Source organism: Cygnus atratus, chromosome 3 (genome assembly GCF_013377495.2).
Source record: "Cygnus atratus isolate AKBS03 ecotype Queensland, Australia chromosome 3, CAtr_DNAZoo_HiC_assembly, whole genome shotgun sequence".
NCBI classification, from domain to species: Eukaryota; Metazoa; Chordata; class Aves; order Anseriformes; family Anatidae; genus Cygnus; species Cygnus atratus.
The window spans coordinates 48,491,976-48,500,847 of record NC_066364.1 but is presented as its reverse complement, the minus strand read 5'-3'; the positions used below and the strand labels follow the sequence as shown (position 1 = coordinate 48,500,847).

Below are 8,872 nucleotides of genomic sequence, written 5' to 3'. Positions count from 1 at the left end.
TGCAAGATAGCAGGTGGTGATAAACTGGCTGGTGGCAAATGTGTTAATTTGATATGCATTCGGAAAATCAAAGCTTTCAGACTCAGTTCTGATCTTGACATAGAAAAGGCTGGTGAAGACCTCCTCAGTCATAGGCTCTGATCCCAGCTGTTGTGGACAGCCATGTTGTACCATGCAAGTTATTTGCAGAGGTACCGAACTCCATCTTGAAGGTACCCTTGTCATAAGGTTGCTCCTAATTTCCATTCCTCTAAATGGTTAAAGATTTCTAATAACATGTAGTCAAAACCAGCTGACACCCTCATGTTCTGTAAACGTCTTTGACTTCAGTTTAAATAGCCTTTCTCTCTCCCTAAGTAAAAAGTCCCTTCTAATCTGTCACCCCTTGAGCTTTCACAGATTACTTGCTTTTCATAGATTACTCCCAAAACCTACTCAGCCTTAGTTCTGCAAAAATAACTGTGTTATACTTGTCACAGAAGAGGATGCCTTTCCCCCAACCATTTTTCTAACCCTTCTTTGCACCTTTTCCACTTCAGTAAATCTTTTTTCAACATGCCGGATTGGAAGTATGCACAGTATTCCAGGTAAGATCTCGTCAGGGCCTTTTGTGGTGGCATTAACACCTTCCTAGCCCTGCTAGAAATACAGCAACTAATATTCTGATATGTTAACTTTTTTTATTCTTTGCAGAGCTGCATGCTACCAGTATCTCATAGGCCTTGAGGACTAAATGAGACACCTAGCTTACCTTTTTTTTATGGATGCTGATAGTAAAGTTCTTGTTACTCATTCCGAGTTTATGACCTTGACCTTTGCACTATTATAATGGTATTGCATGACAAGGGTGTCAAAAAGCTTTTTACAGGAAGGGTGTCATCAGTTTCATCCAAGCCCCAGGCTTCCTGTGAGTTTTCTGGCATGCCCAGATTTGCTCAGGAATCTCTACGCTTTGCACGACTATAGACGTGAGCTGGTACACGCACCTGATATGGTGCAGGACTACAGATGAACCAGCTTGGCTCATGAAACAGAGTTCTCTTGAGTATTGCATTACCTCATCAGGCACATCACAGTATGTTATTCCAGGTAAGTTTTCAGAAAGCCATACACTGCTTCTGACTTAGTGTCCTACACTGGCTTCATCTGACAGCTCTGAGAGCAAGAGACCAAATTTGGAAATATTTTTCCAGGATCAACAGAGATAGACTTAGTGTCACATTATATTGTTTCTATTGATCTAGTAGTTGAATCTCCAGTTTACAGATTATGTCTGTAAGATTGAAGGGAGATCAGGATGTACAAGGGCTGAGTGGCACTCACAAATAACTTGTAAAAATAAGAATTAGATTATGCTGGAGGATTTGGGTTGTTGTGTTTCTGAAAGTTAAGTAATATTATGACCGTCTCTAATTAAACAAGCAAAAATCAATTTTTCTTGCCTCTCTTTGTCTTCCCATGGAACTTGCTGTATGAAATTTGCCGTGGCATTTTTTCGAGCAATTTTATTTGATATATTTCTTTGCCTGCAGCACAGCTAAGAAACGTGACCAGTGGGGTTTATCTTTATAGTAAAAATACCATACCTGAGAGCTTTTGCTCAGTTTGGTGTGTGCCAGGTCCCAGGGTGTTGAATCAAGCCCATCATGTAAAATGAGTTTTGTGCCCTTTGTTATATGAAATTTCAGTCCTCCTTTGTGCTAACAGTGTCCCAGCTTTGTGTCATCAGCTGATCATATGCTTAATTCCTAGGTTAAGGTACTCAGTGAAAATAATACAATCTGTCTGGGGTTGTTCTGTAAGTAAGTCCACTAGTAACCTTTCCTTAGCCTGAGAGTTCCCCTTCAAAACAGCTTCACAGGCTTATATTCAGAGTTTATTTAGTAATTGCTGTCTTCCTTAGCTTAATTCTGTTTTGTTTTTGGTTTGTTTGTTTGTTTTTCAAGTAGTGTACTAGCAAATATTTTCCTGAATTCCAGTAAGATGAGGCTTACTCATTCCCTTGATTTAGAAAAATAATGTGTTTTTTTTTGTTGGTTGGTTTGATGTTGTTTTTTTTTTAAAATTTATTTATTTTTTATGTGTGGCTATTGTGGCATAATCTACTCTTAGGAAAGCTTTATGGCATTTTTCTTATTTTCCATTTATTCAATTTTATCCTATGCTTCCTTGCGTCTGATTTCTTGATGGGTGGTCCCATTTTTTTCCAATATTTTAATCAGCAGCTCTGATTATTTTTAAAATCCTATTTGAGTTGGCTGCTTTTCTACTTGGATCCAAAGACCAATCTACAGGTTTTCCCACCCAGGAATTAAGAAAGTGGGAACGGAACTAATTTTTTTGTCATTTCATCTCCATGTAAATGATTCACAGAGATGTTGGTGAAATAATGGATTTTCCTGGAGTTTTTAGAATGTGACTGAGAAGGCCACAAAAGTTAGAGCCTCTAAATCGTGCAATTTGCTATTCCAGGATTTTTGCACTTCTAGTCTGGCTGAGGGCTGATCATATCCTGACAATTTTGTAGTCTTAAAAAGAAAGTGAGCTGAACTAAACAACTTCAGTAAGGTTGCTTCAAGTTAAAAGACAACTTCTAAAAACCTCAAGTTACATCCAAATGAAGAAAACAGGAAAAAAAGTTCTTATCTGGCAGGCCATACATGTAAAAACAGAATTAAGTGTATCAAAGGATGAATTTGAGGAAACTTGCTGGCTAACATGGCACAAATTTTTATCTGTGGCTCTAGAGAAAGGTACAGGTAAGTACAGAGCATCATGCCTGATGACTAGGCTAGGTGAAGTAGTTCAAGCATAAAATTAGTGAACAAATGGGTAAGTGTGACTTAGGGAAAGAAACAGGCAGCTTATGCTAAGGGAAATAGTGCCCCACAAGTCCCTCTGTATGGGGAGAGGAGATCTGCTTGAAGCACCTGCAAGGAGTTGACAAAAGATGTTCAGCACCTTTTACCGAAGAGTCTCAAAGAAATTAGGCCACGTGAGCGAGGAGGCCGGTTCTCACATGCATAAGTCCCACATGAAAAGATAGGAAGCGAAGAACAGCAGCGATTGCTCGCTTTCCGTGGTGGTGGGAGATTAATGGTGGAGACCGTGATTGCTATTACACAGCATACTCAGAAATGTTCTGGAAAAGGGCATGAATAAAACTTGCCAAGTTTACTGTCTACATGAAGGTGGGAGGAAGGAAGGCATCATGAATCTTAGTGCCTGAGCAACCATGAACCTCGGTGTAAATAACGGCAGCATGATACCCGTGGGGAGATGATGGCTTCTCAGCTGGCTGCTACCACTCGGGAACAGTGTTGTGGGGCTGTAATAGATGCTTCCCTGAAAACATCAGTGTTATGCTTGGAAGTGGTCAAAAAAACAAGCAAAATGTTAGGATTTGCAAAGAAAGGGATGGGGAACAAAATTAAAGAAAGACAAAACAACAACAACAACAACAAAACAACACATGATTATGGTGCTACGTAAAACTTTTCTAACACTTTCAAATCACTGAGTTTCTTCACCGTGCCTGCCTTTAGCAAAAATGCATAGCAGTGGGCATGTTTAAGAAGATAGCAAAATCAAAACTAGAAAGCCGATAACAGATGAACAAACAAAACCCACTGTGCTAGAAGAAAACACATCTTTGCTTCACATGCTTCTCCCAGCTTTCAGAAAGGCTGAGAGGAGAGGAACCGATGCAAGACAGCAGCTGGGGCTGCCTACCAAGAGCATGCTAAGTAGTGATGAGGACAAGTATGCAGAACTGTCTGTTTATGCTCTGACCCTTATTTGCACCTGTCTTCCCCTCTATTATCCTTCTAGATCACATCTATTAATAATTGTAAAGCTGTTGTTGCAATGGCACGCTGAAAATCGTTAGTCAGCAGGAGAGAGCGTTATCACCAGAACTGTGACATGCACATGCAAAACACTGGGTAAAAGATGTGGCGGCAAACTGTTGACATGGTTTCCTAGATGAGGCAATCAGGAGTACCTTGATGATCAGGGTTAGTTAGTCCTGTGATTAATGACCCTCATGAACAGTATCAGCTGCACTGGTGAAATCTGCTAACAGCACATGAGGTGTGAGTTGCTGTCAGTACAGAAGAGGACTTGACTGTCCATTGTAAGTGGACAGCTGTGTAATAAAAGCAGGTAAACATGTATTTAAAAAGCATGTCAGCACAATAGGGAACTAGTAAGTGTTTCAGCTACAGATGGGAGATCACAAGCTGGACTCTACAACATGGACATGAGTGTCTGAGAAGGTCATGGGATGACCCATAGGCCACTGGTGTGATGCAGCTGGGAAAGAAGCAAATACAGGTCTTGGTTATAACAAATGAGGGGTTTCCAGTACAGCTACAGCTTTCCTGACCACATCTCATCTGCAGCAGCATCTTGTTCTGGTCACCTGTGCTCAGGAAACGTGAAACGGCCAAAAGTAGAAAGAGCTGTTCAGGACTACATGGAGCTTGTTTTGTGAGAACTTGTTAAAAAGGATTATGTTCATTAACCTAGTAAAAGAAAGACAGAGAGGGGATGGTTTTAAAAAAATGTGTGAAAGAAGTAAACAAAGATGAGAAAAGAGCTAGTTGCTACTCAAGCGGCATAACAATGAGTAAAATTGAAACTAGGTGGGTTTTAGTTCTGTGAGTAAGGTCGCTCTAAGAACAGCTTCTGAATAGGAATAATGTTCACAGAAACTGCATTTAAATCAAGAGTAAGTCCTCTTAGGCCTAGTGAATAGGATTATTTGACCTGGTTGTCTGCCCCAGTAGAGCTTTGAGATGATCTACCTATTCTTTTTCTGTTCCATTTAGGGTTGCATTACAAATTCCCCTTGCCCCAAAGAGCTCTCCTTCTCTGACTCCCACAGCTTTTCTTTCCTGTGCCGCACAGGTACCTGTGGAAAACTGAGGCCATCAAGAAAGCAGATCCTTCACAAGACATGAAGAGTGATTGTGGAACTGGTGTTCTGCCAACAGGTCTGCCATATGTATGATGAATGCTAACATTTTTCACCACTGTAAGGCAGCAGCAAGCATTTTTAAGCACAATGATCAATTTTGTTCTCTAGCATCTAGCTGAACATCAGTAAATACGTTATTAAGAGGCTTGACAGTGTGCTCCTTTGCAATCAAGGCCAAGATGTAGCCAGATACTCATCTTAATCTCTCCAGGCACATTTCTAATGAATTTTTACAGTGCCTGGAACAAAGGTCCCTGGTTTGAAGGGGGACACCTGGATGATAAAAGCAAATTAGAATAAATAATACATTATGTTTATGATGGCAAATTGTCATCTAAAGACAGTGGTAAAAGCTTGTAGTATAGGCTACTGCTAGAATCCTATTAACAAAATTGCTTGCTTTAAATCACTCTCAAGGCTTAAGGTAGGGTGTTCTCTTGTAGGCAATGCTTTCTCTTGAATATTTGTATTTAACTCCCTATTTATGTTCTAGCAAGAAACTACTCAATACTGAGAGAAACTGTATTTTAAAATAACTCCATTGTATTGCACTATTTTTCTTATCATTCCATCCCATAAAGTTACAGATAAACTTCCACTTGTACTCAGCAGAAATATAGGACAAGGGCAAGGCTTTATACCTGCTGCAGAGTTGCATCCAGGGAGGAAGGAAATACTAACTTAGGATGTCTGCCGTCTCCTTGACTACTCAGTCCTCTACTTCTCTGAGGGATCAGTCTATACTTCTACAACGTCAACTTTCCGATCTTCTGTTTGCTGAAGTACCTTTGACAGGAGTAAGATTATCCCTGTTTTTATTTTTGTGATTCTTTTGAGTTTCTTACAGAACCTGAGTAGTTCACTGAGTTCTACCATATATGAAGGTCAAACACAGGAACGTATGCTACAGAAATGGATTTTAGTTTTCATTGAAATTCACATTTCTAGTCAACCTCAGTTCACTACTAAAGCATTTTGGTTTCCTTTGTTACCTAGATTTTCTTGTTCTTTTTAAATGATTGAAGCGTTGGTGGAATCCTGGCCTCATTGCAGCACTGCAAAATGTGCAGACAGCCACGCTGAAGAGGGCCGAAGTTGTTTGAAGTTCAAATGAAAGCAGTTTGGGTAGCATAGTTGGCTTACTGCAGCCTTCTCAACTGTTTACTTCAGAAAGCCATGTAACCGATATGGAAAAAAACAAACCAAAATAAAAAAAGCTCCACATTCATCACCTTGTACAATGTAACCACAAAGCTTTTGGTTAATAATAAAAAAGACTGAATTAAGAACTTTAATGTCTTGCCTTTTTTTTTTTTTTTAAATTCTGTACTTAATTTAACTGATAATTGACTTTTACATGCATGAAAATCATACACATATGATTCTGAAAAAAAAAAATGGGTGCAACAGTTTTGCAGACAATTATCTACTATTTCACATGCTCCAAATAGCTGTTGAATGGCAGACCAAGGAAATCTGAGTTAGATGGCATGAAAACTAACTGCATTAAGGTATTTATCAGGAATGCCTGAAGCAACATATGATGGACTAATTTCCAATAAATCATATTATCAGGTATGAAGTAAATTCTCCATAAATTAATTAGTACAGTCTTTGGAGATTCATCTTCAATGTATAGATTATTTTCCTTTTTTAAGGAGACATCAGCATGCAAAGCCTTTATTACTGCAATAACATGGCAAAAAATATAAGGAATCAGTTAAGTGACTGCAATCACGGTGCATTCATAAAGGTGCTAATATAACAAGTCTATTTCTGCAGCAGATACCCCAAAAAGCCCATCTTCTGCATCGTAAATCCAGGCAGGGATCAAACACAGGACATCGGATGTTTGAGAATGAAGTGATATGAAGAACCCAAGGAATGGGGGTGCCTGTGGTGCCTGCCTCTTCTACCATCCTTTTCCTTTCCGAGGGGTCTCGGAGAAGCACAGGGCAGAGCAGGACTCGTGTCACCCCACCCCGGTGCAATGACCAAGGGTGGACCAACCATGTTGAGTGCTTACAGCACTGCTTAACTTCCAGTTGGGCTCTGCAATCTGAAAGAGAAATGCCCCCAACCCTCCCCTTCTGCCAGGGAGCATAATGAAACTCCCACCGCAGACTGCAAAGTCTGGAGGCCTGGTTTGAAGGATGCCACTTTGGAGCTTCGGGGCGTGGTCATAGAGATAAAAGTGGAGAGTGGAAGAGTACAGTAATCTTCAGGATGTGTGGCGTCATTATCCTGAGAAACTGCATCAGCCTGTTACAGTAGCTCCTACCACGTTTGATTTGAACTTGAGCTATACCTTTTTTAGGGTAGAGAAACCTTTTCAAAATTACCTGAACATCACAGCATTTTTAAAAGGTATAATTTTCAGCTCTTCCATTGACTTCCTTTTGGGCAAGTCAGTAGCTCGCTTTCCCCTTATGTATTTGTCTGTGTCAGAGGGATGACTGTATTTGCCTGCTATCATGAAGTGCTGGAGGGTCCTGCAATTTATGTAGTTAACAATTGCACTTTATCTTGATGGAGAACCGTATTCTCAGATACAAATATATTAATTTCCCTCCTGGAGAAGGAGGTTTTCAGGACATAAAAGCCTATTCCTAATCAGGCAGGGAAATGGGGGCAGTATGGCATATCCAAAGCAAGATAAAATACTTGCATTTTTAATATAAGATGCACATGTAAGTGTGTTGATTTAGCTTTTTGGAGGACTGGGAAATGTGAAAAGGGGTAATATTATTTGTCTCAAATTATATGAAATTCTAATTAAACAACAACAGACCTACTCTTGCACATCTCAAAGTACATTGCCTACTAGAGCACCTGTACAACTTCTTGGGGAGATCTTTATGTTAGCAACTACCTGTGATAGAGGTAGTTCTGCAATGGAAGTTTTCCTCTATTAGATTTTTCTAGAGCTTTGTACTTCATTGTGTAGTGGGGAAAGAAGCAAATACATCAGTGTCTTGTCAGATACATAGTGCTGCATTGCATGTAGCATTGGCTAAATAAAGTGGTTTATGATGCCATTTGCTTTCCCCCCTGCTGGGTTCTTACACAAGTGCTGAATGAAGAACAGGTTTCATCAGTTTGTAGCATCGCTGACCATGTCACAGAGGAAGAGCTTCGTAATCAACAAGAATTAGATCCATCCCGCTGGGTACAGATACAGGGATTTAAGAAGAGGCCAGGTCCACCTAGAGCCAGGACTCATCTGCCAGGGGTTGCTCAAAGACAAGGACTTTCCAAGGACTTTCTCTGAAACCAGATCTCATCTGGCACATCTAGGGACCAGACCGACACCCGAATCCTCCACACTCCCCCACACCTGCAAGCTTTCTGGGTTGCCAAAACCAACACATTGGTGAAATGCTTTTTGGATGAATAGCATAGCAGCGAGAATTACCTCCCAGACTAACCACTGTCTGTTGGAAATCCCAACAGATGCATCCTTGTTCGCAGTAACAGTTCTTGTATTGCCCTCATTTTTTAACATATTAATCCAAGGCTACTGCTAAAATCTGTTAGTACAGATCTGCTAACAAAAAACTTTGCATTCACCTCACTTGTCTTTGAACATCTACAGCACATGCCTCTTGTCTGAAATCCCATTTGTGTGAGAGAAAGAGGCACTTCTATATCACAGGTCATCTCAGTCTGAACTAGCGACCTGAAGCGGGTCGCATTAGTTGTGCTCCGGAAAGCCCATTTTGTCCATTGACTAAAGGCAGGCTGCACAATTTGTTCAGGTTAACGAGTGTTTTGATGTGATACAGGGCAGGAAGGTTTTTTTCATTTAATGGTCTAATTCTGTCTCATTTGCACCCCGTTCCTTCTCGCTATCAACAATGGAGCTGCACGAGCATACTTAAAGACAAGTTT

General features: G+C 40.3%; 1 long non-coding RNA gene across 3 annotated transcripts; it reads left to right on the top strand.

Moving 5' to 3' along the window:
• The first annotated feature begins 649 nt into the window (after positions 1-649).
• Positions 650-6,241, top strand: LOC118257128 (uncharacterized). Of its 3 annotated transcripts, none has more exons than XR_004781470.2 (3): positions 650-1,089; positions 4,912-4,997; positions 5,594-6,241. It is a non-coding gene; the product is annotated as an uncharacterized LOC118257128 (long non-coding RNA). The 3 variants fall into 3 exon arrangements; XR_004781472.2 differs by having other exon boundaries at positions 5,591-6,241; XR_004781471.2 differs by having other exon boundaries at positions 5,563-6,241.
• The last annotated feature ends 2,631 nt before the right edge of the window (positions 6,242-8,872 follow it).